At 41.1% G+C, this 19,277-nt stretch overlaps 1 protein-coding gene across 4 annotated transcripts in view; it reads right to left on the bottom strand.

Moving 5' to 3' along the window:
• znf536 (zinc finger protein 536) overlaps window positions 1-19,277 on the bottom strand; it is a 240,464-nt gene that overhangs the window by 6,808 nt on the left and 214,379 nt on the right. The gene's annotated exons all lie outside the window — the stretch shown is intronic.

Genomic DNA, 19,277 nt, shown 5'->3' with positions numbered 1-19,277 from the left:
CTAGAACCGATTCAAAGAAACGGATGTCATTTTTAGACTCGGTAGCCCATTACCCAGAAATCATTATGTATTTGGCCCTTGAAAAAAAGTGGCTGATGCCAACTAAAAACTTTCACAATTTCGTGTCATCCGTCTGTCTGGTATCTGGCGTTTCAATTTGAACTGCAAATTGAACACAATCTCGAGAAAGCGTTCGCACCCCTTGAAACGGCGGCTATGACTTTCTGTGTCTTTTTGGGCCTGGCCTCTTGAGACGTTTTTTTGTGGCTCTCCGCATGATATGTCTCCCAAATTTTGCACTACTGAGTGGAACGGGCCTTCGGGCCTGAATTTTACAAACATTCCATGGGCGATGCTGAGGCAAATTTGCGAAGTATGCGAGTGTGGGAAAGCCCTCCAAATGTATTTGGCCTAAGGAGAATAACAATGAAGAAAAGAAGCAATGTCAAGCCTTTAATGAGAGTCCTTTTTTTTTTTTTTAAATAAAATAAGCGAGTGAGTGAAGTGCACGTTTGTTCTGGTCGGCGGTGCGCGGCGCCTCTCAAACTATTTCTGAGGCTGAAAGATTGGCGTGGAGATAAAAGCTCCGCTGAGCAATTTAAGCCCAAACACTGCGATGCTACAATCTGTCTTGTGTGCCTGATAGCGCTTTCCTCCGCTCGCCTCTCCAAATTACTTTCTTTCATATCTAATTATATTTGCTAATGATCTTATAAGAGAATAATGGAATGTGCTTGATCTATTACCTTTTTTTTTCCTGCAGTGCATAAATACAATGCGGCTGGAAATGACTGCCGCAGACGGGAAGAAATGTTTTTTTTTTCTTTCTTCTCCCTTCTTAATGTTTTTGATGAGAGGGGAAAATGGAGCTGGGAGCGGCGAGGTCGTTAATGGCAACGGCGGCGAGGTCATCGCTCACGAGCCGATGACGGCTGGATGCTGCCGCGTCGCCACAAGGAGGCGATCTGACGAGACCAACAGGAAACGCTTTGATATGATGAGAAAAGGATGCAAAAAACAAACACGGAGGAAGCTACACTGGAAAATACAAATTGGGTTCAAACAAGAATCAAACAAGTTTGTATATGAATTCATGTTTAATACCACTTGTTTTTCAGACCAATACCAGTGGGAGTATTCACTCGAGTACTCATCGATGCCAAGCACCGATACCACTAGTAGAGTAATTACTGAGTACCGCTGAAGGAACACGGGCTCCCTCTAGTGGTATGTGAATAAATCGCTGAATTAAATCTACAAACTGCATGTGACTAATGTGACTTAAACTTTAAAAAAACGAAACAAAGAAACATCCAGTTCATTTTATTTGTTAATCACAGTTCAGCTGTACTTAAGAGGGAAGTCAACCCAAAGTTTTTCATTATAGTAATATGTTCTATGCAGCCCCACTTCATTCTGATTAGTATTGCGTTTGTGGAATATCAGTTAAAGCAGTAAAATCCACTTGTTTTTGTCCATCTCAGGGGTGGCCATTTTGCCACTTTCTGTCGACTGAAAATGACATCACAGTTGCTAAGGGCTCAGGCCGATCATGGCTCAGCTTCAGAAAACAAGTGAGCCATGCGTTACCTCAGCACTGAGCAACTGTGATGTCATTTTCAGTCGACAGAAAGTACGTATTAGTTGACAGGCAGCATCTTCTTTCGCTTTAGAATTCATTTAATTTCCAAGAATTGAAATTGCCGACTAGCTGGAGTAGTGTGATTTACTTTTATTCACTTTTATTTAGACAACATTTGTATTGACATATTTCCATTTGAGATGGTATTTCCACGCTTACATTTTAATGTTATTTACATTTTGAAATATTTTCTCTTTTTTTAATGACATTTTATTTCCATTAAAAGCATGTGTAATTAAAGTTGTTTACTGTTATTTCCATCCAAACTCAAATTTAGCACGAAATGACTCAAAAATGTTCACCTTTTGCACCCCGAATGACATTTCCTCTCTTGTCCCTTTTCAGCCACCGCGCACCGCCCCCTCCTCGCTGAACCCCCCCCTCCTCGCTGTCATCTCCTCCCGAGTGTGGGATGCGTCACGGCCATGACAGCCACTCTAAAGCCGGAGTATTAATGGACGGAAATGGCATTCGATCTCTGTTTGATCTCCTAATCATCGGCGCTCAAATGATAATTAGTGGCCTCGCAATCTTCCAAAAGATGAAGGGGGGGGGGTGGTTATAAGGAGACACAGACATAGTAGTCACATATAGAAACATCCAGCCATCCATTTTCTAGATGGAGGGAACATGCTGGACTTTCCGTGCACTGCACGTTCTTTTAACAAGTTTAGCAAGCGACTTTTGATTTCTTTCATTGATTACCTTGTGGATGAAATGCGCTTTCTACAGTAAATAAAACTTCCTTGCTTTGCCTTGCTACCAGTTGTCAGGTGATGTCAGGACACATACGGACAAACAAGCATTCGTGCACACATGAACACCCCTTCACAATTTTGAGTCTTCAACAAAGCTAACATGCTAATGTGGTGACCCACGAGGGAGAGACGTTCACCAGGAAGCTGTTCCTTTCGGGCAGGGGAGGGAGCTGACATGTTTCTGGCTTCAAAGGGTTGAAGAGAGTAGCTTGCTGCTTGCTGTGTAAACAATCAGTTTTGTGCGGAGAGTAGAAACACGACTTGCCTTTGTCTCCTCGTCTCGTCATTTACCGCATCGCCACATTAACATACTTTTGGAATGTTGGAGTAAAAACACTCGCACGCCATACAGGAAGTCTGGAGCACAGATTCGAACGCTGAACCATAGAGCTGCGTGGCAGATGTGTAAACCACGAGACCACATAATAGTTGTCCAAATTTAAAACAAAACAATAAATACAGAAAGGATGACATCGTTGTCACTGCTTCCCATCCTCTCTCTCTCTCTCTCTCTCTCTCTCACACACACACACGCACACACACACTGTCTGTGATTCTTTTGCGCTGACATAATCCTGATTGATTCGTTCAGCAGATAAAAAGTGGTCCACTTTTGCCCTTTTACTGGGTGGGGGTGTAGCGGGGGGGGGGGGGGGGCGTAACATAATACAGCCTTTTATTCATCAACAATGTCACATAATGGCGCAGGAATGTGCAGGCAGAAAGGCCACGGCTTTAAATGGCGATGACACTGTGCTCTGGTGTAAAAGAGGAGAACGAGCTCATTAAGGACGAGCCCCCGCCACCCTCGGCCCCCCCTAAGCCCCCCGAACCCGGCCCCCCCCGCGCTGCTACACGCTAACAAGGTTGCAAACTTATTTTCTTAGACGTCAACCTCGTTTTCACCCCGCGAATAAATTGGGAGCATCCGACCTCCTTTTTTCCAAGCAGGAAGTCAAACGTTTGTGTCGGCGGGGACAGGAAGTGGACGATTGTCGTATTACTGTGTGATTCAGCAAAGTTGACAGCTTACGATAAAAAAACAACATCCGTGGCATTGTCAAAGACACCTGGGAAGTTCAAAGGTGGCATGCATATTGAAACTTATTTGGGAATTTTTAGGAAAACTTTGTAGTTTTCCGTCCCAAAAATGGGCGTCTGTCCGAAAAATATAACTAAACCCTAACCCTAACCAGAAACTTCCTACCAGAGGCTGATTAGGCCTGACCCTAAACTCAACCTAACCCCACCTCACCATCGGCGTCGTGAGCATGCGTGCGCAAGCACACTCAGCATTGGTAGGACGTCTCGATGGGTAGGAAGGAATTTCAGAACAGCGGTCGTTCCGGCAGAACACTTTTCTCGCCTGAGCATTTGGCTCGTACATGTATGGTCCAACATACATCATGCAAACAACCTCCTCTTCCTCCAAGTCATCAAACACATTCATTGCCTCAGATAAGTTTAAAAGATTGCTTTCCGAGTCGATTTCTGACCGGCTTTGTACACTTTCTATGTTGCGCACTGCCGTCGTCTCCTTGACGTGACGTTTCACTTTAGGGATGTTGCTCATTTTGGAAAAACAATGACTTTGTTGAATATACGAAATGACGCAACAGTGCTCCCGGCTCTAGTGGTAGAAACGCGGTTATGCGCTCCCGTCCTTAATGGGTTAAACCAACGAGGAAGAAGCAGCTAATTCAACGCAGCATGCGTTCGGGCCCGGTGGACGTGCGCCACACACGCAGAGAGCGGCGTAACTTCGTTCAAATAAATGACCAGTCTGCTGAGTACAACTCTTACAATAAAATTATGCATGATAACCCGATTAAACCCCTCCGGATGGAGACGTGGTGTACAAGTAAAGGAGTTCCCTGTCTTTGACATGCTAGCTCAGTTATCCATATGCCATATGGTGACTCTCTGCATAGCACTCAAGTTCAACTCAAGCAAGTAAAACTATGGCAATAATGAGTCCGCTAAAATGATAGAATAGTCCTAAAACGGTTGGTCAACGATAATGTATGCACTGCAAGAGAGTATTAGTTCACTTCCATTGTATGAACATTGAATGAAGGCTAATGTATGTGTATCAACAACACCGCTTTGGGGTAGCACCTGATGAAAAGAAGCATTTACAATACACTGGTGGAGGAGAAACGACAGATTACGCTGCATAAGGATGAACACAAAAACAGTTAACTGTTATTTATTTTTTTACAATAGATTGAAAACAAAATCAATAACTATCAATATTGACTGATATGAATTACTTAGATTGTGACCGTTTTTCAGACATAGCCCAACCCTACTAAGCTCAGCATCAAATGGGCCAAGACTATATAGGGCACCACGCACGCACGTTATATGGGACAACCCTACCTTGGCCTGCTTAACACCACAAGCACAACTACCGCTAAAAACCTTTGAGAGTGCATGTGAACACCAACAGAAGGTGTCGCTAAAGGGCTCGCCTCATTCTTGCCACTCTGTTAATATTGCTATACTGTGGAATGTTTACTTCCGACAGGAGGGAAATGAATAAAAGGCCGCGAGCTTCTGCTCGTCAAGGCGAAGGAGAGTTTTGACAGGAGCGCTCACTCCTTCACCTCCAGCAGCCAGGCTGACCTCCGAGGAGATTCGGAGAGAAGTTGGACGCGCTAATGAATGACACGCCCGCCAGCACTTACAACTTATTCATCAGCATTTCTTACATTTGGTTCCATCTGAGAATCAACTTTTAGTCTTGTCTGCATGCGGAAACTCAAAGTTTCTGACTTCCAAGGTTGATTGACCAGAGGAAAAACATTCACGTACGATGTGCAGGATGCGAATTTGATGGAAGTGGAGAAACTACTTTGTTGAAAGGTGATCTTTATGGACTCTCAACATGATCTTCTCGTCCTGGAGCCAGCTGGCATCTTCAATTTCAAGCTCATGTGATCCATGTCCATCCGGGGCGGCTGTGGCTCAGGAGGTAAAGCGCATTGTCCATCAACCGGAGGGTCGGGTGTTCGAAACCCGCCCTGTCTGAGTCACGTGTTGTCGTGTCTTTGGCAAGACACTTCACCCACCAGTGCCAGTCACACACTGCTGTGTGTGGATGTTTGGTGGAGGTAGGCGCACATTGGCAGCCATGCCTCCGTCAGCCTGCCCCAGGGCAGCTGTAGCTACATACGTAGTTTACCACCACCAGAGTGTGAATGTGTGAACGCATGAATAATGTATCCATTGTGAGCGCTTTAAGTGTCCGGTTGTCCCAAAAAGCGCCGTATAAATTTGATGCATTACAGTATTATTATTCATCCTAACGTGGGAACGTTGCCGCCCGAAACAATCCAGTTTGAAGGAAGTCAGCAGAGAAAACAAAGTCCAAAATGTTGACTTCATCCTGCTCTCTCCAATAGGAAAACAAAAAAAACCCCCAAAAAAATCCAGACTCGGCAGACTCTCGTCTCCGCCGTCTGTGACCTCCAAACGAACTCTGCAGCTTCACTTTCAGCAAATAAACCTTCTCATCTCCTTCACACCTGATTCCTTTTTTTGGTTGTCTATTTTCTTTCTTTTCTTTTCTCTTTTCTTTGTGTTTTCTTTCAGCTTCCAGGACATTCTTCTCACATTTTTATTTTCATGGGAGCCATCAATCATCCACCGTAAAGTCAACCACACGTTTGTCTTTAATGAAGTAGAGTCAGTAATAAGAAACCAACCTATAACAAATTTACTGCTGTCTTAATACCTCCACCAAGGAGGTTATGCCTTCACATGCTTGAATACAACCTGCAGTTGAAATATTCTGATCAGGAAGGAAAGGCTTTATTGATAAACTGTGATTAAAATCTGAGGTGGTTAGTATTTCCCTTTGATGATCAGTGACATCCGTTTTAGCTTTAGGATGTCAAAGCATGCGTTCCAAGTTTCTTGTTGACTTCAAATGTTTATGAAAATGAGCACGTCAGGTTCAAGGTTAAAGACTAAGTCGGTGCAGGCAGGGGGTAGGGGTATACGATGTACGGGTTGGTTGGGAGGTGTGTGGAGGGGGGTGCGCCGGGTCCTAGCCAGCCAAGCTACACGACGAGGCGGGACGACGTGAAGAGGCGCTGGGAGGTTCTGGCACTCCATTTCAAAAGAAGACCAGGCAGCAGCGATGCCACTGCTGGCATCACATTTAAGACAAGAAGAAGGAGGACACAAGACAGACACCCTTGCAAACCCCCCCCCCCCCATTTACAAGCCCCTTCATCATGAGCTTCTTCCTGCTCACAACAAGCAAAGACGAGCGCTGCGATATGATTATGTAAATGTAAACAGGATTTCCCGCAGTTCTCGCTCTGACCCGTTCGCCTCGCAAATCTTCCATTTAAGAGCAATCCCCCCGAGTGGGCCACGGGTGGGGGGTGCGCCGCTCTTACTTAACAGGATAATTAGGATATAGCAAACCTTTCCAAGATCACACAAGTCCTCCCTGTCCCTCGTGCACGGCTTCCTTTGCCCATCCAAACGCTTCTTCTTCATCGTTTTGTCTGAACCTCAGTGGACCCGAAAACTCAAAGTTGAACCTCCACTGAGATAAAAGAACACAAATGAATAAAGAAAAAGGCATATGGGCCATTTTCACATAATTTGATCAATAACCGTAAAGACATACACCACAGAATTTCATTTTTAAAAATCAATTAATTTTACTGATATGATTCAAAATCATCATTCAAAAGGTAATAATTGTTTCGAAGAGAAAAAAAAATCTAAAATAATAGTTTTCACATTTATAATACCAAAATGTCCTCATTGTCATGTACCCGAATAAATGATATGCAACATGTTTTATGAATTACATTTTTGCATATGTAGGATATTTTGCCTACATAAATAAATAATAACAAAACATGATGGAAAGGAACTGGGCCAAATTGAAATGTGTATTATAAGAGAATACATAAGCCAGAAATGCTTCACATTTCACTGAGAAATAGCCATTAGCACATGCACATGTACACTCATATTCTTTTAACTCCCACTGAGGCAGAGAAGTCATTGTTTATCATACCATCCACGATCAAGGTTTCATGAAATTAAATGCACACGTCGAGAAACTTGCTCAACACACATAATACAAGGAGAAGTCAAAGTAAAAAGCAACATTTTTGCAGAGCTTCATTTATTAGATATGCCATTTTATCATCTGTTCATTTGCTTTCGTGTACTGTCTCATATTCTACTTTTATGTAATGTACTGATTTGCTAGCTAACAGCCAATCAGTGATCAATTGTCACCGATAGCCAACACCATTGTTTTTTTTTTGTATTTTTGTAAATATTGCTTTCTACTCAGGGTTGTTCCTGCTTGTATTATGAAACGTGTTGGACAAGATTGGCATTTGTGTGCATTGTATTTCATGAAACCATGACCGTGGATTCTATGATAAACAATGACTTCCCAGCCATGTTGGTATTGTTGCTATAGTGCAAAAGTAATGATTTTGCTTGACACTGACTGTAAGAATCAAATGGTTTTTTCAAGTCAACCCAAATTTCTTTCAAAAATATGTTCCCAAAAAGCCCACTAGTTGAAACACAGCATTCTGATCAATATTGAGTTGGTGGAATATGAGTAAAGCAGCAAAATACGCTAGTTTTTAGCCATCTCTGGGGGCGGCCATTTTGCCACTTCTGTCGACTGAAAATGACATCACAGTTGCTCAGGGCTCAGATAACGACCAATCATGAAAACAGGTGAGCTGTGATTGGTCGTTGCCTGAGCCCTGAGTAGTTGTGATGTCATTTTCAGTCGACAGAAGTGACAAAATGGCCGCCCCCAGAGATGGCTAAAAACGAGTGGATTAACTCTTATTCCACAAACGCAATATTTATCAGAATGCCTTGTTTCAACTAGTGGGCCATCATAGAATATGTTCTTGAAAAAAATATTTTGGGGTCTTCTTTCCGCTTTTAGGGTTTGCGTTCAGGTTAATAGTAAATGTGTTCTTTAAAAATGTATTTAATATGAACTGTGATTTTTCCCTTAGATGTGAGGTGGCCAAGGGGTAGCCAGACAGTGGCCGCCATGTAGCTGCAACCCTGGTGTCTGGCTATTTTATTATTATTATTCTATTCTTAGCTTGTACTCAATTTTTATGCCTTTGATTAAAATAAGCACCAATCATGTTTTAATCAAATGAAAGAAGCCAGGACAAAATATTTGCGGCAGTAAAATTCAAAGACAATAATGTTATAATGCTGTCTGGTGGATAAAAAGAATTTCAGTGAGAAAAGAAAGCAACTCAAATAACTTATTCAATATTGATTGTAATTAAATTCAGGAAGCTTAGGAGACGAATATGTTCCATTTGAAAGAGCAAACTTCCAGTCCTTGCACTGGGATCCGTGTCCTGAATGACTTTGCCAAGTGACCTTGAAAAAGTGGCGTGCGTCTCGCCCTGCCTTCCTCACATGCATTTCCCACAATGCACTCTGCTTCCCCTTTCATCCTGCCGCAATGCAAACAAAAGAAATGTTGTGATACCCCCCCGGCTCTTGATACAATTCGATTCTGACTTATGTTTACGTGTGCGGACGCGCGTGTCAAACAATAGCGGCCGGGTGGTCGCGGCGACGTTTTGGACGCCAACGCTGGACGTAAACACGAGCAGGAAGGTGAAAAAAAAGAGCGTGATCATGAACATCAAAGTAGAATTGCAAAAGATGTCAAATCAATGTGCTGGACAGGCTTAGCTTTGATTTTGGTTTGGTGGGGTACGCTTGGGGGGCGTGTGATACCAGGAATGGCCGAGGGGTGTTGGGGGGGGCAGTGGGGCAACCTAACGGAGTGTCGAAGGGGGGTTTGGGTTAAAAAGTGTAGCAAAGGCAGTTGTAGGATGTAAAATCAATCAAGTTATCATACTGTATTGGTTTCCTGATTACTTCTTATTACACTGCAAGACAGGTGAGACTATGACTGACCTCAGCAATGCATCCCCCAAGAGTGAGTAGTTTTGCTTTTAGTTTTACGACTCAGTTAATTACTTTTCCCGCGTGAACATGGAAAATGTTAAAACATGACCAAAAATCGTTAATAAAGCGGAAAAAGAAGGAAAGGGGGCTTAAGTACGTGATCGATTGTGACATCAGCTTAAGGGAAGAAACAAAAAAAAAAATCCTGATTGGACTTTTGAGGCGCTTAGTAGGAGCAACCTTTTCCTGAACTCCCATTTTAGCCGCGCCGATCCATAACCTTTTGCTTTTGTTCCCGTTGTACTTTTTTTTGTTTTTTCTTCCCAAGGCCGTCCGACTTCAGTCATGAGAACCGTGCGTGGTAAAAGGCGGGAAAAGCGTACCTGGATTAGCAGCCATTGACAAAATAACCTTGGTGATGGACGCCGGCTCGCTGGGCTTCAAAGCTTCTCCAAAGAGATTAGTCCGACTTGTTATCAACGTCGGGGAAATGCGTTTCAAGTCACATTGATTTATTGAGAGATTCCCCAATAGTGGCGGCGCTCCCGTGTCATGTGAAAGCACGCTTCAAATAAATTACACCGCCTGGCGCTGCTTTAAGGGAAGAAAAAAAACAAGAAGAGTACGCGACGTCCAACAAATCCAACAAGGCCGCTTTGTTGCACCTGCCAGAGAAAAAGTGGGCGAGAGACACACAAACTCAATAAGAGAGCGACGGGACAGCTGTCATGAACAACTGTGCCTTCTGAAATGGTGTTAGGCTCACATCTCTTGTCACTTTCATATGTCCGCAAAACGACAAATATGGTGAGGAATGTTTTGTCGCAAAGATGACGTCGTTGAGCGATACCCGACCACCGCCAACGATACAATCTCACGTCATTGGGGTGAAAATGATCATTGATTTACAGAAAATAAAGTTTGGGGTCATTCGTCTGTGGAAGCTACGTATAGTGACAAGCAGAACAATTCGTTGATCTTCCACTAGATGGCAGATAGGAAGTTAGCTTACAGGCCATTTGGAAGTAAAATGAGATGAGATCTTTATGTTTATTTTTTTGATGTATTTTATGATTTTTGGTTTGGTGATGGGACAAAATGCTTTTATAATGTAGAATATGCACCTTGACTCAATAAGCACACACACTTTCTCGCTCTTTCATGCACACGCACACACATCCACACTTCAACTTGAAACCTTCCCTAGTGGTTGTATTTGATTTCTTGTTCCCTGTCATCTTTGCTGTCACTCACAAGCAAGCCATCCAATCACAGCGTCTCCCTATAGTCCCGCCTTTAAAGAATTCCCATTCTTGTCCACCCCAAATTCCCCGAAACACTGACGAGGACTCGATCCGGAACGCTGCGACACGCTCCCACCTCTAGATGGTGCTCAGCTGTTACATGTGAGAATGCCGCACGTGTGTGCGCGTGCGTACGTGTGTTAAGACGAGACAATAAAAACATTAATTTGGCTTGAAATCATTTGTGACGTGGCGGCGTGGGTCTGGGGGCCGTAATGAAGCGTGCGCCATCTCGCCGCCTCCTAATTGGACGAGTCGGACGAGTCCATTACGTGGCTAACAGACAGCGGCCAATCCTTTCTGGTCAGTTGAGGCTCACTTAGCCGCAGCCTGCTCCTGCTGCTGCTGCTGCTGCTGCTGCTGCTGCTGCTGGACAAATTGTCAGCGCCTCATCAGCAGCAGCTCACGCTTCCACTTCCTCTTCCACCTTGCTGCTTGAACGTGTTCCTCATGTCTATCAACACGTCCGAAAACATGCTTGGTTTTTGTTTGGACAAGAACGAATGAACATTTAGGCAACACACAAAACACAAGCGGGTTAGTAGAATAGTGAACAATTCTTTAAAAAAAAAAAAAAAAAAGCTTGAAGCTATTTATTGCCCCTCCTAGTTGAAGTTTAACGTAACACTAAACATCAAACAAAGAGAAGTACAAAACAATCACATAGCTTTGCCTTAAGAAAGTCCTCTTAGCTTAATACATTACAATGCAATACAATACTACTTTATTTATACAGCATCAGTGTTGTAGTATTATAACCCTTAAGAAATTGCGATTTGAAGACCAACAGTGGCGCAACATGTAGACAGACAACATAACTGTATATACACTGAAAAAATGGTGTGTTGAATTGACTGACTTATTTCATCAAGTGGTTGCACGTAATATAATCATCTGGATTAAGATACGTTCTTTAAGTAGACTATACATTTACTAAATGTATCCGGATCCAGGTGATTATATTTCGTGCAACCACTTCACAAAATAAAATTGAGTAAATTCAACAGAACCTTTTTTCAGTGATACTGTGCCGAATGGACTTGTCTGACTCAGTTTTTTTTTTTATGACAGACGGCTGACCTACGCTATGACAAAACTCGCCTGGGCGAACTGAAGGAATGAGGAAATGAAAAGGAGTGTAGTGAGTGAAGTAAAACCTTTACGAGTTAAAGTGGTAGCAGGCTCCCACTGAACAGTTCAATAGATTGGCAAATAATTGTAGGTTATGTGAAATGTCAAATGTATGTGAGTGTAAAGCTGTTTGAGCAGCAAGCCGACACATTATGATGTACATATTTCACTCCATTTACCATTTTAATCAAATCACTTCAGATAATGGATGGATGGATGGACGGATGGATGGATGGATTTTTCATCTGTTGGACTTTTTTTTTTGGATGGACAAATGACGGACTGGCAGACCATTGACGTTTATTGACCGAAGAATGGTTAAAATAACATGGCGGCCTGACTGACAGACAATTACAGTTTGGTTCAGCTTGAAAAAATGACGGATGACGAATGGTCGACCGACAAATTTTAGTAAAATGCCCTCCTGTAAAAAAAAATAAAATAAAAATAAATAATAATAATAATAATATGTTAGGTTATTGTATATAATAAAGTGATAATTACATTTAATTAAGTGCTCAGTAAGCGGCAGTAATATTACTGGTTAACAATGATAATAAATCGATTGTCCGTTTTCGTTTGAAACTAGAAATGAATAAAATAAACATACAAAATTATTATTATTATTACTTGAAAAGGAAGAGCGAATTTGTTGAAAGAAGATTAAATTAGGAAAAAAAAAAAGTTATGCATAAAAACAAGAATTTGTGTCCAAATATTGGGAACTGTTGAATTTTGTGTTTCACTGAAAATATATACATGAGACACAAAAAGCCTCCTTAATTTTCAAAACATGATCACGAAAAGAAGCGATCTTTGGCTTTATTTCATCTTACTTTAAAAAAGCAACAATGACTTCTTTTCTATTATTACCCTTTAAACTGCTGGGTTAAAAGTCACCCAAGATGGGTTATTTTTAAACCAGCGGTTTTAAAGGGGATACTAATTTCTTATTGCTAATTTATTGAGGAAAATGTATATGTTATTTTATATATAACACCATTTAATTGTTTTTCTTCACAAATACCATTCAACAAACACGTCATTTGACAATACATGCACGCACGCACAGACACACTAACGGGGAGTTTAGCTACAGTCCTGCATCACACTGTGTTCTGTACTCGGAGCAACACTGATTACCACAGGAAACATTGCACCTTTTCAACCCGGCTTGCACGTGCACGCCATGTATGGCCGTGCGTGAACGTGCGTGTGTGTCTGTGTGTGTGGGTGTGTTCAGGCATTTATGCGTGTGCGTGTGCATGCTCCTTCGGAAGCGATGAGCTGACATGTGACAAGCCTGCATTGCTGACAGCATTCACGCCAAAAGGGGGTGTGCACACTCTTAGTGTGTGTGTGTGTTCTAATAAAGCACACAAACATACACACACCCACTTTCCAATCACATATTCATCGCTCCCATTTGATTCTCCCTCTTGTCCCCCCTTCCTCCCCTCCGAGCACACTGTGTGTCAATAATGCTACCAGCTGTTCCACCATCACTGTGTGTGTGTGTGTGTGTTTGTGTGTGACAGGCAAAGAAGAAGAAGGTGGGGTCTATCTTATATATGACGCTAGATATACAGTGCATGTAGCAGACATAAAAGGCTTGATGTGAAAGGTAATTATGGAGTCTGAGCTCACACGTTTAAGAGATGGCTGACACACACGGCCACAAATAACAAAAGACACACACATACACGCATACACGCACACACACGGATTTTGATACATCCAAACAATAAGAGCATGAGGAGTCTTAATGCATTTAATTGGTTACGTGTGGGTTATTTTTAATTGATTATTAAAAAATAAATAAAAACAGGAGAAGAAATACTTATTGATATAAAAATACAATTGAACAAAATTATATGCGTAACAAGTGAAACCACAATTGATTCATATGAAGGAGGGATGCAAAAGTCATAAGTATAAAACAAAGATTATTAAAAAAAAATAGTAATCGCCCCCATACAATTGTATTTTGTTAGTTAATTGAATATAATCAAGTCAAGTCAAATTTATTTATATAGCCCTTAATATAATTACACATTTCTTCTTAATACTAGTGGAATACCCCAAGACAAAAAAAAAAATCACCCCCAGGAAATAATTGTGGTATATCACAAGATAGTTTTAAAATTTTTATTTCATGATACTGAATAATGATAATTGCATCATTTGCTGACTGACTGGCAGAAATCACATTTTACGTGTATTCTTAACATAACACAACATCACAGCACAATAAAAACAGTTTTTAAAAACTATCTTTTTAATATTTGTAATGAAGCAACACTGAATGATTGAAGTGTACTGCCTTATGGTCTATTTACTAAAATACTTGATTTAAAATCTATTACTTTGTAGTATTTATTTACTTGAATGTTTTTTTAAGTATTTTTTGACTTTTTTTTTAGCTTTTTACATTTCTAAAATAATTATACTTATAATGATAATAATACACCACAATATTTTTCTTCCAAAATGTTTTTAATTATAACATTTGCCATTGACTTTTACTCTGATCTTAAAAAATGTAAAGCATTTATATTACAAGTCGCTGACAGTGTAGTGGTACACGCGCCTGAGTTGTGTGCGGGCAGCGTGAGATCGGTTCCAGCTCAGTGACGGTGTCTGAGTGTGCCCTTCAACTGGCTGGCGACCAGTTTAGGGTGTACTCTGCCTTTACGCCCATAGTCAGCTGGGATAGGCTCCAGCACCTCCCCACAACCCTGTACAGGATAAGCGGTGTGGAAGATGACCTGGCATTTATATTACCTGATGCCAGCTTCTTAACTAATAAAAATAAATTCCAAACACACTGATAAAACACAGAAGTTGACTGAGCTGTCAATCATTTCAGGTGTGACAAACATATTGGCTCTTCTTCTTTTTTGACAATTCAAAATATGTTTAAAACGCTACGACAGAAATATTTATAATTTTCACCTTCACTGAAAAAAATGGTTGGAAACATTAAAGTGCAGACTGGAGGTTAATGGGAGGCCACTATGTGCCAGTAAACATTTAACATGAATGACTTCATTCTTTTTTTCTCTGTGTGTGTGTGCGTGCGTGCGCATGTGTGCTTCCTGCTTCAGATTACATTCACTGATTAAAAGAGAAAAAAAAAAGTGCCACATTTTAGCAGCTTTGCACGGCACATGTTTGGGATTTATGCTTGATAAATGCTTTTCATTATTTCTTACGTGTCAAAATCATTTCCAGCAGTGCTTGTTTTTTTGGGGTGTTTTTTTTTTTTTTAATTATTTTTTTTACTCTTTTTCTGCTTGTACTTTTTAAACATCACAGGCCACACATTCACATACGTATTTTAATAATAATAACAAAGATCAGTGCACATGTGCGTTAAAGTCTCAGACCACCCTGAGAGTTGTTGTTGTAGAAATGTTATCATGACCACAAGGAATTACTTTAAGATCTCTGGAAAAATAAACGACAAAAATCAGACTCCCTAACAATTTATATCGGCTGTTATAGATGTTGAAGACAATTATGACATTATGGAAGGCTAAATTACACCATAAAGTGTCATCAATCCTAGTTAAATGTCTTTTTTTGTTATGATTTCCTGGTTGTCTGGGCTCAAGATTGCACCATAATATGCAGCACCATGTTTACGCGGCTCCATGTTTATGCTACTATCATAAAACGTGGCCATTTCAAAGTCATGCAAAGTTTTACATATTTGGACTGGTCTGACGTGATGATGCAATTGGTGACAATGTAAAAATTATGCAAATGTAATGCGGGAAACATGACAATGTCAGGGTTACAATGTGTGGGCTCATTCGAACGTGATGATTTGGACATGATGATGTAAACACGGCGATGTGAACCTCACAATGTAAACGATGTCAATCTACCAACCTTGGTTTTTCATGATTCATCGGTTTGAGAAAGTATACAGAAACCAAGTCTTACAAAATCCAATGCAAAATTTCCTATCGGAAATAATAAGGTATGACTCCAATACAGCTTTCCATATAGAAACATTGTGGAATAAATATAAATGAATGATGAAGTAGATCAATGAAGGGCTCACAGCAACTTAAACACTCAAGGCAATAACAAGCCTCCCAGTCTGCTCAGCAATACTCAGGCAAGTTGGGGCAACATTAGCATAATATGTTCTGTCAAAAGTCAGACCTTCAAAATAAAAGCATTCAGTATAACAACACAAATATGCCACCCTTTCTTCAACCCCATGGTGACTTATATGGCAATCACACTCTATTTTCTGCTTGTGTATTGAGTGTGGCTGTTGAATAAGCCACAATGTGGCCCAACAAAGTGAAGCTGTTATTATACCGTGCGCTTTCATTTTGAAGGTGTGACTTTTGGCAGGATGAATTATGTTGCCAGGGAGGGTTTTGCCTTGAGTGGTTAATAAAATCTTGCATTGTGGAAAACTCTGCCTGTTGAACTTAGTAATAGGAAAGTACTGATACCAGTAGGGAGGGGTGACCCGATACAACTTTTCTACTTCTGATACTGTATAATACCGATATTGCAGCATCGAGTACTGTCTGATACCGATATCGATCCAATACTATCCCGGCAGGAATGATACAAGGTTTTATTTATTTTTCAATATGAAATGTTAGATATCAATATCAGATCGTAACACTCCTAGATAACAGGTATCAGTATCTGGCCGACACAGGCCGTATTTCAAGGTATCGGGTACTCGTTAAGGATGTGGATACCAGCCACTGATTCTTAAGGAAAAACAATGACAGTAGCAGTAGTAGTTGAGTCGTTGATACTATGCTGCGATACATCAGCGAATTATCCTGTGTCAGGGAGAAAGAAAAGTATTTCTTCACAAATACTGTATCTTTCATTGAGTTAATTGAATTTTTATGTATCAACAGTACAATCCGTATTGTTACTTTTATTGGTATTAGTGAGTCCTCAAGAGTGAATACTCGTGATGGTGTTAGTTTGGTTGTGGTCTTGAACATCCGTAGCTGAAATGTTTATACACAATTTATGAACTGCTTTGGATGAACATGCATCGATTCCTTACATTTTCTTGTAAGAAAAACAAGCAGATGTACAAACACCTGGACAAAATTAAGACCCCCCCCCAAAAAAAAGTCATTGAAAAGCGGATCATAAGAAAACTACGGCATATGAAAATATTCTCCTGTAGATGACGGTGCAAACCTGATGATGTAAACATTGTAACATTTTACATGTAAATGATGTCAAATAATGATAGACCTTGAAAGACACTGACAATATAAATATGACGCCGTCAATACGCTGATCTAATGCCTGCCTGAGATTGAGTTAATACTCCACATGCTAGCCCTCAATGCTAACAAACTGCTAGCAGCTCCACTGAGACTGAATCAACTTTTCCCGTGACCAGCTACAGCGTGTCAGTCGGGATTAAGCGAACTCAACTTCAAGTATTCTTTCCTCCTTCATCCCTGCCATTATCATCATCATCGTCATCATCCTCCCACCGCCAGCTTCTGTCGTTGGCGTTGATGGGGCAAAGAGGACAGATCAAATATTTCTCCTCCGCTGGGGCCCGGCTGATGCCATGATTGGGGCTGACGGATGGACGGGAGCCAACTGTTTTGAAGTGGCTTTGATAAGACGATCAGTAAGCGACCACTACGGAACTTTAAGAAGAGACGGGACCGTCGGAAGCATCTGCATGGCAGTCAGGACTGGCGGCAAGTTTGTTTGAAGTTGACACAACGCCCCCGTTTTCCCCTTCTCTTCATGCCACGCAACACCCCCTTCAGCGCCTCAACCATTGCCGTCTGCGCTTTCCGTCTTTTGCTCCCCCCTTACATTTCCTTAAACACCTCACCAATATCTTCCTCCAACTTCCCGTCTTCTCAGAGCGAGTGTCACTTCTACTTCCTGTTAGCCGTATCCATCCCCTGCAGAACCCCCCCGTGACATGACCGTCACCAATGATTATCGGCAGACATTTTAAACATCCGCTGACTGGCAATTCATTGCTGACACAAACGAACCATGCCAGAGAAGAATCATTTTTGTCAAATTAGGTCAGTATTATGATATTATAACAACCTTGCCATTTAAATGCAGTAAATGTCACTGCCCTAATAGTGGTGCCCTGAGACATGAGTGAGCTGAGAAGATACAAGCCGTTGTTCGGACAATGTTTTTGCTTGACCTGAGCAGATATCTTGATATACTGTACATTAGGGTGGTCCTTCCCGAGGGGTACATTTTCAAATGAATATTTTTTCAGCTCTAACTCCCAGAATTTGTTGGAATAGTTGAAAAAAATCATCTGGTAAAATTGTTCCCAATTTTGACTAATTTACCCCTGCCTCAACAATCTTGAAGTTTAGCCTCATCTTGTCTTATGGCTGACAATAGTATTACGGTGCAAAAAACCTTTTTGATGTCTCCATTGCCAAGGCCTAGAACATCCTTACAAATGAGGAGGATAAGGCATTTCTCTTAGCTAAACGTGAGCCTGTACGGCGTGGCAAGTTAGGATCCATCGGTACTCAGCTGACGGCGAAGGAAACCCGAACTGCTCAACATCATGAGCAGCAGGACCGACAGAAGAAGCGAGCAGCGGATGAGGCCAATACATTCAAAGCAAAGTGGAATGGGAAGCATCTGAATCAAACAATAACAATGCTGATGAGATAATAAGAAGCTAACCCAGGATTAGGAGCAACTGCAATTTCTCCTCCAAGTTGTTTCGAGACATCGTACAGAATTCCCAAACTCCAAAAAGAAGACAGTTTTGAAGACAGTTTTACATAGTTTAACAGACAGTCCAATGATGTTGATGTTAAAACGTCCATTTTATTACAAATTTTAATCGTATGTCACATTCACCTCAAGACATGAACTGCACCTTGGGGTCCCCAGGGCAAAACTTCAAGGTCACTGAGGCAGGGGTACATTTTGTCTAATGTAGACAAAACTTTACCAGGAAAGTCTTTTCAACCATTCCAACAAATCTAGGGGGTTGGAGCTTAGAATTTACAGAATTTAGAATTTACAACTAATTTTAAAGACCACCCTACTGTACATAAAGAGTCTCAGCTTTTTATTAATTTGCAGAGGAAAAAGAATATACGCCTGTGAGTATTTTCACATTGTCTGTCTACATGCGTTGCTGCAATGTTTGTGTTCAAATTTCGTTAATTAAAGAGTTACAACACCACCATGTGCTAATTGTAAGCTTGTGCTAGTGCTTGCTATTATATATTAGCATTAAGATAGCACAGGCTATGTGTTTGCTTCAAATTTGCACTTTGCTTTATGATTAGTTTGACAGAAAACTGACAGTGGCCATTTTTTTTCAAGAATATTTACTTGTGCTATGTGGAAAACTGCTACTTCTTTTGAAGTGAGTTAAGTCAGTCCTACTTCAAAAACAGGATTTACAATTTTATGGAGAAGACACCTTTATTGCCCCAAAAAAAACCCTAGGTCTATTTTTTGGAT

Source organism: Filicampus tigris, chromosome 3, assembly GCF_054856515.1.
Source record: "Filicampus tigris isolate MCC_2025a chromosome 3, RoL_Ftig_1.0, whole genome shotgun sequence".
NCBI lineage: Eukaryota > Metazoa > Chordata > Actinopteri > Syngnathiformes > Syngnathidae > Filicampus > Filicampus tigris.
This window is presented reverse-complemented; position numbering and strand designations above follow the sequence as displayed.